The following is an 8,902-nucleotide window of genomic DNA, read 5'->3' on the forward strand; positions in this document are numbered from 1 at the left end:
TCCAAGTGAACATTTACACCTCAGAAATAAGTAAATGCTAAAAATTAGGACTTGATTTATTGTTTTGTTTATTGTCTAGTGTTTATGATGTAGATGAAAATTGAAAGTATGTGTGCATACACCCATTCCCACTGATCCTGCACCCCACCCCCACACCTCCAGTCTGGTTGTCGAACATTTACCAGCCCTCCCCTGTATTGATCTATAAACACTGCTTGAGCCCAGCAGGAGGGCAGTAGAAGGCTCAGGGAATTAAGTCATCCTCAGACTGGAGGCTCATAATAATGATGATAACAATAACTGGCATTGCAGGGTGCCTTAAGGCTTGCAAAATGCGCTTTACCCATCAGCTCATCTAAATCTCTGGATGTGGGTCCACCAAGATGCGGCCTGAGGTCCCTTCCAGCTCTCACATTCTGTGTTGTACAGTCTGACACTCTATGTTCTAAGGTCCCTTCCAGCTCTCAAAGCTTCCATGCTCTCAAAGAGTGGTCCAGTCTAGTCTGGATCCAGAGTCTAGCAGATCAGCCTGGATAGTCTAGTGGCCCTCTTTTCAACTAACTAACTCTTCCTCGGGAATCACACCAGGAGACAGTCCTGCCTCCAGACCAGCTTAGCGAAAGCAAGAGGGCCACCTCGCCTCTTCCCTCCCCCAACCACTCCACCCAGTTTCTACCTCAGTTGAGGTTTTGTGGTGGGGGGGCCCAGAAAGGGCGGGTTTCCTTAATGACTTCCTGTTTTATGTGTGGGAAATAGTTTGCATACAACATGGCACAGTCTTCTTTCCTTTTTCTTTCTCTTTCTCCTTCCAGCTCTTAGCACAGAGCAGGGCCCTCGGCTGATCTAAGTGTACTAAGCAGGTACCTAATAAATGCCCCTTGACTAGACTCACTCTGCCCTGAGCATGGAGTGTTGTTCTCCGCCTCATTTTACTTTCAAGACACATCCCTGGCCCTTCTGCTTTAGCCGGTTCCCTTTAGCATCCCTTGTAGATCATAGCAACCTCCTTGTATCCCTGGATAAAGCACTGAGCTGAGAGTCAGCAGACCGGGCTTCTAGTTCCAAATCCACCACTAACTAGCTGGTCCTAAATTTCCCCATCTGCAGAATGGAATATTTGGACTAGAAGGTTCACAAGCCTTCTTCTGGCTCTGTGATTTAAAGTCAGGAAGCCCAAGTTTGAATCCCAGCTCTGCTTACTAGCTACGTTATCATAGATGAGTCACTTACCCTCTCTGGGCCTCACTCTATTTATCTGTAAAACGGGAAACAATCATCTTTGCAATACCCATCTCACAGATAGACATCAGAGGATGAACATAAGACCATGGCAAGATCCTATAAAAAGAGCCAGGAGCGCTAAGGCTCAGAATGAGCTGGGACTGCTGAGGAAAGCCAAGAATAATAAAAATGCAACTTTTTGAAAAGCTCCATGAGAAGGAGGAGGAGACAAATGAGGCTCCAAAGAGAAGGGTTAGGACTCCTTGGTGTGAATCAGAACAGGATCACAGATGACAGGGAGAAGACATAGTTGTTCGTTTTGATTTTGTGGGTTTTGTCTGCTAAGGAGAGTGACCTTTTTAAAGGGGAATTGTCAGAACCAAATGGCTAACAGGGAGTTGATTCCCAAGACAAGCAAGGGGATGAGTAAGGTTCTCTTGATGAATTTAAGTTATTTAATCCAGATGAAACTATGTCCTTGCGTTCTGAAAGAAATAAAGGGTATGGTGGTTGAGCCGCAATCAGAGAAACTGTGGCAAACAGAAATATCACAGAACAATGGAGCGGCTGGGTGGTGCGGTGGATAGAGTGCCAGGCCTGGAGGCAGGAAAACTCATCTACCTGAGTTCAAATCTGGACTCACTAGCTTTGTGACCTTGGACAAGTCACTTAACTGTGCCTGCCTCAGTTTCCTCATCTTAAAATGAGCTGAAGAAGGAAATGACAAACCACTCCATAATCTTTGCCCCCAAAAAATCCCAAATGGGGTCATGAAGAGTCAGACATGACGGAAAACAACTGAATAATAATAACAAATCACAGGACTGGAGAAAGGCCGATGGCCCAATTTTTAAAAGGGTGGGGGGCACTGAGCAGAATTTGCGGATTATTGAATAGCATGCCTTGGAAAATCCTATAAAGTATCCCTAAAGAAATAGCTGGCGAACATCTAGAAAGGAAAGTGGTAATAACAGAGATCCTGCCTGGCTTTATCGAGATCAAGTCAGCCACATCAGACTAAACTTCTTGCCTTTTCTGACTTATTTCCTTTTCTGAAGGTTATTAAACTAGTTAAAGTAATCATTAAACTATTAATTAGTTATTAAGCTAATTCTGGGAATGTTGTAATTGTAGCTTGCTGAATATTAGCAAAGCTTTTGACAAAGTAGTTCACATTACCCTTTTTTGAAGTTAATTTATTTATTTTTAGTTTTCAACATTCACTTCCGTAAGTTTTCAATTTCCTCCACCTCCCTCCCCTCCCCTGCCAGGACAGCATGGACTCTGATATCCACTCTACATACACATTCCTATTAAACGCATTTTCACATTAATCGTGTTGTATAGAAGAATTAGAACTAATGGGAGGAACCATGAGAAAGAAAAAAATAAAACAAAAGAAAAGATTCCGCTTCACTCTGCATTCAGCCTCCATAGTCCTTTCTCTGGATGTGGCTGGCATTTTCCATCGTGAGTCTTTTGGAAAAGTTTTAGGTCCTTGTGTTGCTGAGAAGGGTTAAGTCTATCAAAGTCAGTCATTGAACACAGGCTCGCATTACTCTTGTGGGAAAGCTAGAGGGGTATGGACTGGACGGTGACACAGGAAGACAGACCTAGAAGCAGCTGAATCACAGAGTGGCTCGGTGTCGCTTTGGTAGGAGGTCTCTAGGGAAGCACCCAGAGATCTGCGATCTGTGCCGTTTAACATGTTTCTCAATGTCTCGGAGAAAAGCATCGATGGTATACTCATCAAATTTGCAGATAACACAAACTGGGGTGGGAATATGGGGAGAAAGTCCACACTGTGTGGTAGAGTTGGGGTCCCAAAAGATCTTGGCAGCCTACAGCGATATACCTGACCTCAATAGGGATAAATGTAAACACTTATACTTGAATTCAAAGCTTCTATTTCATGAACACAAATTCAGGGAGACTTGGTTAGTGCTTTGTCTAGAAAAGAACTGTCAGGGGGTTAATGAATGACAAGCTTGGTACAGGTCAGTGGTGTGATGTTGCAGCCAAAAGCAAATGAACAAACAGACAAAAAAGTGAATGTGATCTTGGGCTCAAGTGAGGGACAATTTCCAGGACCAAGGCAGTGCGAGGGCCTTTGGATCTGCCTTGGCCAGACCATATTAGGAATATTGAGCTCAAGTCTGGAGTCAATCATGCAAGAAGACACTGATAAACTGGAGATGTCCAGAGGAGGGCAAGGAGGTCAACCAGGGTGGTGACCGGCCTTGGGTTCACGACAAGGAGGATTAGCCAAAAGAACTGGGGATGGTTAGCCTGGAGAAGAAAAGCTTGATGAGGGGGTCTGGCTGTTGAAATCAAGTGTTGGAAGGGCTGTCACATTGGAAGAGGGATTACGGTTGTTCTGTTTGACCCCGAAGGAAGAACTAGGACAACAAGTTTGTTGGCTAATTTAAGTTTGAGGTCAGAAAAAACTTCCTAACAGTTACAGCCATTTACCCCTCACTGACTGTCTTCAGGCAGAGGCCAGGTAACCACTCGTCAGGACCGTTTTCTGGTAATGGGTTAGACGAGATGCTCGTTGAGGTCCCTGGGATGCTATAATGCTATATAAACTTTAAAGTGTAATGGGACAGAGGGGAGGGAATAAGCATTTATATAAGGCCTACTACATGACAGGCAAGGCATCTAGGTGGCGCCATAGTGCATAGAGTTCTGGGCCTAGAGACAGGAAGACTCATCTTCCTGAGTTCAAATCCAGCCTCAGATGCTTGCTAGCTGGGTGACCCTGGGCAAGTCACCTAACCCTGTTTGCCTCATCTGTAAAATGAGCGGGAGAAGGAAATGTCAAGCCAGTCCAGTACCATTGTGAAGAAAACCCAAACAAAAGGAGTCACAGTCAGACACAACTGAACGACAACAACGTGGCAGGTGGAGTGTGAGCACTTTTATAAATATTATCTCATCTGAGCCTCACATCTGTGAGGTAGATCCCATTTTACAGTCGAAGAAACCGAGGCAAACAGCGAGGTTAAGTGTCTTGCCCAAGGGCCATGCAGCTAATCTGGGTCTGGATTGGAATTCAGGTCTTCCTGACTCCAGGCCTAGGGCTCTAACCACTGTGCCACCAGCTGCTTATACGGAAATGGTAACTTGTTGTTCAGTTGTGTCTGAGCTTTCCTGGCCCCATTCGGGGTTTTCTTGGCAAAGATACTGGAGAGGTTTGTCATTTCTTTCTCCATCTCATGTTACAGAGGAGGAAACTGAGGCAAATAGAGTTCAGTGACTTGCCCAGGGTCACACAGCTATTAAGTGCCTGAGGCTGGATTTGAACTCAGGAAGATGAGTCTTCCTGACTCCTGGCCCAGCACTCTACTGGCTGTACCACCTAGCTGGGAACCATTCTTATTGCTGTCATGATGGGGATCAAAAAGAGAGAAGCTGAACTCGTCAGGAGCCGGGATTACATGGGAGAGGTAGTTCCTGGTTACAAGGGTGTATGTTTGTTGCATAGCCTAGAGATGCACAGACTTCTGACCCCTGTAATAGCATCAGTCATAGCTAAAGTGGCCCAAAGACCATGCATCAAGCCTCACGGTCCTCTGCTGTCCAGTGTCCCATGGGACAACTCTCCTCTTTTCCCAGCCCTAAGCTGCCCATCCTTCTGCGGTCCAGGTTTCCCTCCCGCCTCATTGGGTGCAGGCTGGATTCTCTGAGGGATAGGCCACCTACCAAACCGTATCAAGCTGTTCTCTGTGCTGCCTCCACCACCCCCCAGCCGACTATCATCTGTGCTGCAGTCGCCCCCTTCGATCATTCTGTCCCAGGGGGACAAATTCCTAGTTACAGCTCTGGTTGTTGTTATCATTAAAAGTGTTTTTTCAAACAGATATTTTTAATTTATTCAGATAATGTTTAACTGAACAGACTTACAAGTAGTTTTGATCATGTAGCATTTTTCACAAGGACTAAGTAATCAAAACCTGGTAATAATAAAAGTATAACTGTTCTATTTATAATAGAATCATCAAAGAACCTTCAAGGTGTTATTCTGCTGTTCAAAAACCTTCAATGGCTCCCTATGTCTCTGGGATAAAATAGGAAGCCTTTGTTGAAGTTGAGTCATGTCCGACTCTTTGTGACTCCATTCGGGGTTTTCTTGGTGAAGATACTGGAGTGGTTTGCTATTTCCTTCTCCAGCTCATTTTACAGATGAGGAAACTGAGGCCTGAGGTCACATAGCTAGTAAGTGTCTGAGGCAATATTTGAACTCTGGTCTTCCTGACTCAGGAATGTGTGCTCTATCCACTGAGCCACCTAGTTGCCCCACAAACCCTTTAGCCAGTCTTTTAAAGTTCTCTACATCATAGCTCCTTTCCAGTCTTAGATACTATTATTCCACTTTGTAAGGTATCTGTCCTGGTCAAACTGAACTGCTAGCTGCTCCCCACCCATGGCATTCTGTCTGTCCTTTCTTCCCTATGCCCCTCTGCCTCTTAGAATGTCTGCCTTCCTTCAAAGCATGCTCAGAGGGACCTCCTCCACAAAGTCTGATCCTTCTCTCCTCCCCAACCTGTTAGTGTTCTCTCCTTCTTCACATTATTTTGGTGTGTGTGTGTGTGTGTGTGTGTGTGTGTGTGTGTGTGTGTGTAGCATTTTTAACACACTGCCACTGTGGATGAAATTTCCACAAGTAGCATAGGCTCTGGTGCTGACGGTAGAGGAAATCAGGGAAGCCCACACGGCACAAACCCCTTCCTCCATCTCCCTTTTATACTTGGCTTTGGGATGGAAATGGGGTGGGGGAGAGAGGGAGAGACAGACAGACAGACAGGCAGCAGACAGACAGACACAGAGAGTCAGAGAGAGAGAGAGAGACAGACAGACAGACAGACACAAAGAGACAGAGAGAGACAGAAAGAGAGACAAAGACAGAGACAGAGAGACAGAGAGGGCGACAGAAAGAGAACATATTTGTGTATTGTGATTCAATGGAGGAAAACTACTACAGGGCTGCCTCACTGTTCTCTGATCTCCCAGAGGACGCTATATGGGTCTTTCACTTTCTCCAGAGTCTGGAACCCCAATCTCTACTAGCATGGCTGACATCAAACATTAAACAAGGTTAGCAGCTGCTAATAAATTTTATATAACACCAGATTAAACAGTGTCGATGACATGGATGGAAGGCGCCAGGGGAAAGGATTGTTCTTTGGGTATTGCCACTGTCTTCTGCTCACAGAGGAAAGCGTGTCCATACTGAAGGAAGCTTCACTCGGCCCCACCAGAATTGTGGGCAGAGACATTTGTCTGCAGGGCTGCAAAGTCACCTCGGCCAAACAACTAATCACAGTCATTTTCACCATCTGAGTTATATTGTTGACCCTGCGGCTGCCGTTGGGCCAATCAATAACCATATTTTTCCCCCAGAGGCTTCGAAGGAGAGCAGAGAAACACAAATCTGACATTGAACGCCTGACCCTGCACACATCTATGCATATAAAATATAATATGTACTGACACATTGGTATCTATGTATCACATGCACATGTTTGTGTGATTGTATGTGTGGGGAGGTAGCATGACATGGTAAAGAGAGAACTTGGCCTAGAAGGCAGGAAGGTGTGAGTTCAAGTTCTGACTTTGACACGACAATGGCTGTGTTACCCTGGCTGAGTAACTTAACCTTTTCATGCTCTAGGCAACTCTCTGAAAAGATCAGTACAGACAGGTGCTAAGGTTTCTTCACACAGAAGTTCCTTATACCAGGGAAATCCCGGGTCCTCTCCCTATCCTATTTTACACTTAGCTGTGACTTTTTGTCCCCCTCATCTCTATCTCCAGTAGAATGTAAGTTCCTTGAGGCCAGGGACGGTTTTTCTTTGACTATATGTATCCTCATCACCTCACACCACTACCTGGCCTGCAGGAAGTACTTATGTTTTGTTAAACCAAATTTGTTGAATTCTAGCTGGGAGGGTCCCCACCCCCACCTGAACACCCCAGCTCAAAGAGTATCTAGTGTTGACTGCCCTCCTGAATAGGAGTCCCCTTCATAGCACCCCTTTGTACAGCTAGAGACATCAGGGGGTGCTCCAAAGAGCCCTAAACTGAAGAAACTGACATTTCCACCTGCCTTTTCTATCCTGGGGGACAGAGGGTGGGAAGGGGGGTGCTACTATTTGCGGGAGATTTGTGGGTAGGTTTCTATATGGGGGCATAGGAGTGTGTTATTCTTGTTGTTCAGTCATTCAGTTGTATCCATAATCACATTTGTGTACATAATCGCATGGACTTTGTCTGTGGGTGTTTTTTGGCAAAAATACTGGAGTGGTTGCCCTTTCCTTCTCCAGTGGCTCCCCATTTTACAGATGAGGAACTGAGACCAATAGGAGTTAAGTGACTTGTCCAGGGTCACACAGCTAGTCAGAGTCTGAGGCCAGGTTTGAATTCATCTTCCTGACTCCAGGCCTGGTGCTCTATCCACTGCACCACTAGGAGTGTACCTCACATTTAAAGGGCAGAGAAATGTATTGGAAAGAGTCATGAGGTAGGAGCACTTTGTATACACTTGTTTATATGCTGTCTCTCCTATTAGATTGTAGGCTCCTTGAGGGCAGGAACTGTTTTTTGCCTCTTTTTGTATCCCTACCTCTTAGCACAGCGCCTGGCACATAATAAATGTTTATTGATTGACCGAGGAAACATTCAAGGCTCAGCTCTATCCCTAATGAACAACAGGAAAAAGTCATTTAAAATCTCGGGCCTCAGTTTCCATTCAAGGCTCAGCTCTATCCCTAATGAACAACAGGAAAAAGTCATTTAAAATCTCGGGCCTCAGTTTCCCTTAAGTGTAAATAGTAATAATAATTCTTGCTCTTCCTACCTGACAGGGTTGTCCTGCGCAAAGCATGTTAGCATTCTGCAAACAACAAACTTTTATTAAGGATTTTCTGTGAGGCAGCTACTGTGGGTAAGCAATAGGAGTAAGCAAAAAGAAAGACCGTCCCAGCCTCCAAGGAACTTAAAATTCTAATGGGGGAAGATAATACGGAAAAGGAACTGGGGCTGGAAGCTGGGAGAATTTGAAAAGAGGGCATGGAAGATAGATAAAGCAGCCAAAGAGTCAAGAGGGGAGCCTAGAGAGGAACCAGAGAATGAACCAGGCCGATCTTGGGCCCTTTCTTAAAATGGTGGCTACGGGAAGAGCCAACTAATCGAAGGAAGAAATCACCAGGGTGGAGGCAGGGGTGTGCTGGTGAGTATTTAAACTATAAACTCTCCAGAAAAAATTTACCTGAGACACACTTTTAAGCTTAACCTGCATTATTAGACAGCTGGCGATGTAGCAGATAGAGAGCTGGCCCTGAACCAAGTTCAAATTCAGCATCTGTCTGCCTCAGTTTCCCCAGCTGTAAAATGGGGATAATAGCACCGACCTGAAAGGATTGTTGTGAGAATGAAATATTTGTCAAAGTGCTCAGCACAGTGCCCTGCACATGGTTGTTGCTATTCGATCGTCAGTCATATCTGACCCTTTGTGACCGTGGGGACCATAGCATGCCAACCCTGTCCGTGGGGTTTTCTTGGCAAAGATACTGGAGTGATTTGTCATTTCCTTCTCCAGCGGATTGAGGCAAACAGAGGTTAAGTGACTTGCCCAGGGTCACACAGCTTGTAAGTGGGCACATAGTAGGCACTACATGAA

The sequence above is a fragment of the Trichosurus vulpecula genome, chromosome 3, assembly GCF_011100635.1.
Source record: "Trichosurus vulpecula isolate mTriVul1 chromosome 3, mTriVul1.pri, whole genome shotgun sequence".
In the NCBI taxonomy this organism is placed as follows: domain Eukaryota; kingdom Metazoa; phylum Chordata; class Mammalia; order Diprotodontia; family Phalangeridae; genus Trichosurus; species Trichosurus vulpecula.